Raw genomic sequence first — 6,625 nt, 5'->3', positions numbered from 1 at the left:
AGAACTATACTAAACCTCTAGCATCCAAAAGAAGCCAGGTATTTATAGAATCATTGGATTTAGAGCAAATGAGCTATTTTGAGGACTTAATTTTGCTGAACTTTAAGAATTTAGACATTGTTGATACTTCCAAGAAGCACTATTTGCAATGAGGTACAATTTGGGGGGAGCACCTCACTTCAATAGATGTAGGAATTTTTTTCCAGTGCTCTTCAATGCACCAGTGTCATGTGCTAGGACATATATGTGTATACGTGGAAGGGAAATGAAGGTGGTCAATTGGTGTGACTATAGGTTGGAATGGGACAATTGGTAAGCAAAACTCTGGAGAGTGGTAGAAAGAAGTGTGGAGATGGCAAGGCTTCTTGAGTACTATACACATTCACTTTGAGATGACCATGGTCAAGTCTCTCCTCCGAGCCTCCCTCAATCTTTCCTGGGTATGAAGAAATCAAAATGTAAGAAGGTGGTGTCATGGATTTGGGGAACCCATGAGTTTAAAAGGTACATTTCTCCACTTCCTAGACCTTCATTTTGTCACTGGGAGAACTTTTTAGGGAACCATACTTGGCCCTGGAACTCAAAGGAGCCAGAATGGATCCCAGAGGGGAGGAAGTAGAAACTCACAGCTGTGGGTTTACTCGAGGCTCTGGAGCAACTCCAGATAGGGACTAGCTTTCTTTAAAGATAGCCCAGTCCAGTTCTCTAGAGAGCAAGCTATGCAGCCAGGCTTGGGGCAAGAACTGACTTGGAAAGGGAGCTTGTGCCTTTGGCTTAAGTGTAGTGTGTCTCCTGTGAATAGAGACCGTCAGATTGGACACAGAATAGCAGCACAGTTCAACACAGACAACCATTCCTTCTGGGCCTTAACTGTCCAAGAATTCTGATTTTGCTCGATTTCTCCATGGCTTTGTTAGAACAAACAAGCTTGGACTGAAGTAGATAGTTTTCCCATCATTTTATTTTTATTTTATCATTTCTGAGAGTGGATCTATGTTGCCCTGGCTAGCCTTGAACCCAAGATTCTCATATTTCAGGCCTCCTGAGTAAGTGATATTATAGGTGTGTGCCAACATGCTTGTCTTTTTATTTTATGCCATTTGATGGAGGTGGATCTTGTATCTTATCTTTTGCTTTCATTGGTTAACTAATAAAGAAAACTGCTTGGCCTGATAGGACAGAAAATTAGGTAGGCGGAGTAGACAGAACAGAATGCTGGGAGAAAAAAGCCAAGTCAGGTAGTTGCCATGATTCTCCCACTCCAGACTGTAGGGGTAGCCCCAGCCAATCACCTTGCTTGTAGGGCAGGGTCTCCTCAGGATATTTTTTACTAATAAATAATGCTGATGTGCTCTCCCCCGCCCCTTCTGCTTTCCTGTTCTCTGCTGGAACCTCTGGTTCTGTAAATCTCTTTCCCAATTAAAGCTGTATATATTATTACAATTTCTGTCTGCCTTCATTTAAGCCGCTACACCAGACAGACGCAGGTTAAGATTTTTCCTGGTAAGCCACCTCGTGTGCTACACAGATTATTAGAAATGGGTTAGATCAATATGTAAGAGCTAACCAATAAGTGGCTGGAACTAATGGGCCAGGCAGTGTTGAAAAGAATACAGTTTCCATGTAATTATTTTCAGGGCTAAGCTAGCTGTGTGGGATCCAGGCAGGAACGTAGCCCGCCGCTCCTTCAACAGTGGTGCCCAACGTGGCCAATTAAATCCACTTAAAAACCTGAGAGAGCTTAATTTTAAACACACAAAAAACAGAGTTTAACGCAGCTTTTTGCTGTTTGTGGGTGGCGTGCCACAGAGAAAATTTCCTAACTCAGCAGCCACAACATAAAAAGGCTGTGGTTTTAAACCGCCGCTTCCTGGGCTGTGCCACCATTGCAATCTCTGTCTGGCTCCTGCGGGAGACAGAGTCTTTTTTTATTTTATTTTTTTTTATTATTTATTTATTAAAGATTTCTGTCTTTTCCCTGCCACTGCCTCCCATATTCCTCCCCCTCCCCCAATCAACTCCTCCTCCCTCGTCAGCCCAAAGAGCAATCAGGGTTCCCTGCCCTGCGGGGAGTCCAAGGACCACCTGCCTCCATCCAGGTCTAGTAAGGTGAGCATCCAAACAGCCTAGGCTCCCACAAAGCCAGTACGTGCAGTAGGATCAAAAACCCATTGCCATTGTTCTTGAGTTCTCTACTCTTAAATGGAGCATTTGGAGTAAAGTGCTATGATTTGTTTGATGACAACTAGAATCGCTGCATGCCTAAAAGGAAGTCATTGCGTGCTGTGGCTCAGAGGCACAAGCAGCTCCACCACGCTACTGGTGCAATGTGCAAGGATCAGAGGCACAAGCAGCTCCGCCATGTTGGACCAGGAGGGGCAAGCAGGCAGTACCTGTTTTTGACCTAGGAATGTCACAACTTAGATTCTTAAGTGCTTAACGATTTAAAAGTGCAAAACAAAGTGCTCCTAGATAGTAAAAAAAATTACAGATTCACAATAAAATATATTTCAGACATAAAAGACCTATAAATGAATCACAATGTTGGATAAATATACGTAGGCTTGAGAAAGAGAAGAAAAAATATAGAGAGAATAAAGTTAATGGTTTAAAAAAAGGGTAAAGTCTTTAAAGAGACAGAGTACAGATGGTTATAGATTAAGAGAAATAAAGAAAAATAAGCCACAAAAAATGAAAAATTCACAGAGAGTCTGGATTCTTTGTATTATTGTGTTTTCTTTAAAATTTTTGACTGTAAAGGAGCTAAGTACAGAGAGACATTTCATTATATGGGCTGCCAAGTGAAACCAGAACGGATATCATGAGGGTATGACTTCAGAATTTGGGTCTAAAGATATGATGCTTTGGAAAGGGTCTTCTTTTGTTTTCACAGAGGATGAGACCCTGTGGATTGCGTCTATCCTAATATGGTATGATAGACCACGCCCTCCTGAAAGGTTGCTGTGAACACCCTCAAAAAATTACTTTGCTCAACTGCCAACTAAAATGAACCTAACAGACAGGTTGTCCCATAAAAGACCTAAATAACAGCATCCCCATTAAGCAGGAAGCAGTTTGGAGAAAAAAAAACTGTGCCCATGTTCCCAAATATTGTTTATAAATGTTCTTTTACATTTAAAGGGAGATATGATATAGATATAAATAACTTGCATTGGTGTGGATTTTAAGGTCAATTTTGTTATATGTATATGTATTTCTGATCTTGATTAAGGTATTGTGATTGTATAGTTCATTTTTAAAATGTAACGTATAATTAGGAAATAAAGGTTGTTGATGGATAATCATTGATAATAGTCAAGCTTGTAGTCATGTTAGATTTTCTAGATATATAGAGATATATTTCAGTTAGATAGGCATTCTTCATATCTTTCAAAGACTACAGAATATGACCTTTAATGTTTTAATAACTTAGGGCTTTTCATGACAATGAGACACATCTGCTCCTGGCAGCACCAATCTACTTCAAGAGAAAGATGGGCATCAAAGAGGCTCCTTATGGAGTTTGATAGCCATTTGGGCAAGAAACTGCTCTTGCCTGGACTGGTGCATAAACTGGACACAAAGAACCCGCAGAAAGAGGACTGCTGAACTTGCCTTAAGGATGGATGAGGTCTTTCGGGGTTCCTGATTCATGAAAGTCTGTGAGACATTCTACAGGACACAGCAGAAAGTGACTAAATTGTCTTTAAAATTTCCTGCTTCATAAAAAATGTCTGCTGGATACTATGGGCCTGAAGGCCAAAGATGAATGCCCCAACAGTACAGAGGAACTTTGGGTGACTGCCCAGGCAGTGAGATGCCTCTGTCATTTCTAGAGTTTTGGATTTCTTGCTTGCTTAGGTAATATTATATCCTTCTGGAATCTTTGATGGAGTTGGAAAATAGATAGTTATAGTTTTCCTTAGATATAATAAAAGATAAAGTAGATATAAATATTGTAACTGTAATTCTTACTTGATAACTGTTTTTTATATGTAATTTTACTATGTTAAAGTTAAAGCCTTTCTTTTTTGTTTAAACAGAAAAAGGGAAAATGATGGAAGTGGGTCTTGTATCTTATCTGTTGCTTTCATTGGTTAACTAATAAAGAAAACTGCTTGGCCTGATAGGACAGAAAATTAGGTAGGCGGAATAGACAGAACAGAATGCTGGGAGAAAAAAGCTGAGTCAGGCAGTCTCCATGATTCTCCCACTCCAGACAGACGCAGGTTAAGATCTTTCCTGGTAAGCCACCTTGTATGCTACACAGAATATTAGAAATGGGTTAGATCAATATGTAAGAGCTAGCCAATAAGAGGCTGGAACTAATGGGCCAGGCAGTGTTTAAAAGAATAGTTTCCATGTAATTACTTTGGGTAAAGCTAGACGTCTAGGTGGCCGGGTGCCAGGAACGTAGCCCGCAGCTCCTACAACAGCCATTCTCTACTTCATATTTATTGTTTTAAGAGAAGGGTTCTCATATTTTTCAAAGTGGCCTTGAACTCAAAATCATCCTTTTTGGGCCTTAGTAGTGGGCATTACAGGGGTGTGACAGTGAACCTGGATTATTAATAATTTTTTTCTTTACTGGTAACTGTAATTGAACCCATGGCCCTGTACATACTAAACAAACAACCTGTCACTAAACTATATCCCAGTCTTTCAGTTCAGTTTTTCAGTCTTTCCTTCCTTCCTTCCTTCCTTCCTTCCTTCCTTCCTTCCTTCCTTCCTTTCTTCCCTCCCTCCCTCCCTCTCTTTCTCCCATTCTCTCTCTCTCTTTGTTTATTTGTTTTTAAAGTCTTGAGAATCCCAGGCTTGTCTTGAAATAGTTACATAAGGGAAATGTCCTTAAACTTCTAATCCTCCTGCTACCAGCTCCCAGGCACGCCATGCTGAAGTTATGTAGTTCTGCTGAGCTAGCCTAGGCTTTCTACAAGTTAGGCAAGCACTCTACCAACTGAGCCACATCCCTGGCTTCTGTCCGTTTTTAAACTGTTTCACTCTTGTGTCCCTTTTCCAATGGTAAAATAGAAGTTTCATAAATTCTGTTCTTGCACAACACACCATTCAGCACCGCAGAGAAGATGGGACGCATTGCTGGAGCTCTCTTGCTGGGGCCAGTTTGGTTAATATCACACAATGGCCCAGAGAGTTTTATCAGTTTTCCTATCATTCAGTTGGTGCTGAGCTGAGGCTGGAGCTCAGTGGCACAGCACTCGTTTGGGGCTTGTGGGACTCAGGTTCTATCCTCGGTGCTATAAAACTGCTTCATGATTTGGCTTCACCTTTAAGCTATTCTCCCCCCCCCTCCCTGAGACAGGATTTCTCTGTGTAACAACCCTGGCTGTCCTGAAACTTGCTCTGTAGACCAGATTGGCCTCAAACTCACAGAGATCTGCCTGACTCTGCCTCGTGAGTGCTGGGATTAAAGGTGGACGCTACTACCGCCAGGTTTAAGCTATCTTTTTTTACATTATTGTTTTATTACTTCAAAAAATATCAATCTAAATTCCCACTCCCCTCCTCCAATTCCCTCCACACACCCTCCCATCCTTCCCTAAGCTATTATTTTTTTTAAAAAAAAAATCATTTTTATCCCAGGCTTTTTCAGACCCAGGCCAGCTGGCCTTGGTGAGTTCCCTATAGAACATCCCCATTGTCTCAGTGTGTGGGTGCACCCCTCGCGGTCCTGAGTTCCTTGCTCGTGCTCTCTCTCCTTCTGCTCCTGATTTGGACCTTGAGATTTCTGTCCGGTGCTCCAATGTGGGTCTCTGTCTCTGTCTCCTTTCATCACCTGATGAAGGTTAATATTTAGGAGGATGCCTATATGTTTTTCTTTGGGTTCACCTTCTTATTTAGCTTCTCTAGAATCACGAATTATAGGCTCAATGTCCTTTTAGCTAGTGCATGCGTGTGTGTGTGTGTGTGTGTGCATGCATGTGTACTTGTGTGAGTGCCTGTGTGTGTTTTCCATGTACATTCCAGGGACTGAACTCAGTTCATCAGACTCGGCAGCAAAGTGCCTTTACCCCCTCAGCCATCTCCTCAGCTCCCTTTAAGCTCTTCTTGGTAAACCACTCAATGAAAATTTAAAAAGCTTAAACGTAAAAAAATTTAAAAAGATAAAAAAAAGTTCATCAAACATAATAGCCATTGGATGATAAAGTAACAAAAAGTCTTGCCTTCTTCCATGGCAGCGTTAGTGATGAAACAGCAGGTAGATGATCTGCTTGACTCAACCACGATACAGGAATGTTTTATTTACAAGGAAGCTGGACAGATAATTGGAAAATGCTTAAACCCTTAGCTGAGGGGCTACTGACTATAGAGGAAAAAGATGCCTTTTTCTTTGGACGTGTGGTCCCTGGTATGTTCCGCATGCCCCAGGGGATGGTCCCACACCTCTATACATCCAGGCAGCACTCATTCCACTCAGTGGGTTCGAGAAAACAAGGGGGCCAGGTTTGCAGGTTGAAGGGAAACATGGCAGGGGAGGTCCAGGAGAAGTTAGAAAAGGGGCGGGGTGTATGGGATGGATAGGGTCAAACTACACTGGATTCATCTACGGACTTATTAAAGAGTAAAAGTGATGTTCAAAAGATTCCCTTTGGTAAATGCAAAAGCA

The sequence above is a fragment of the Alexandromys fortis genome, unplaced genomic scaffold, assembly GCF_014885135.2.
Source record: "Alexandromys fortis isolate MF-2015 unplaced genomic scaffold, M_Fortis_MF-2015_v1.1 scaffold_189, whole genome shotgun sequence".
Lineage (NCBI taxonomy): Eukaryota > Metazoa > Chordata > Mammalia > Rodentia > Cricetidae > Alexandromys > Alexandromys fortis.
Note: the sequence above shows the minus strand (reverse complement) of the source record.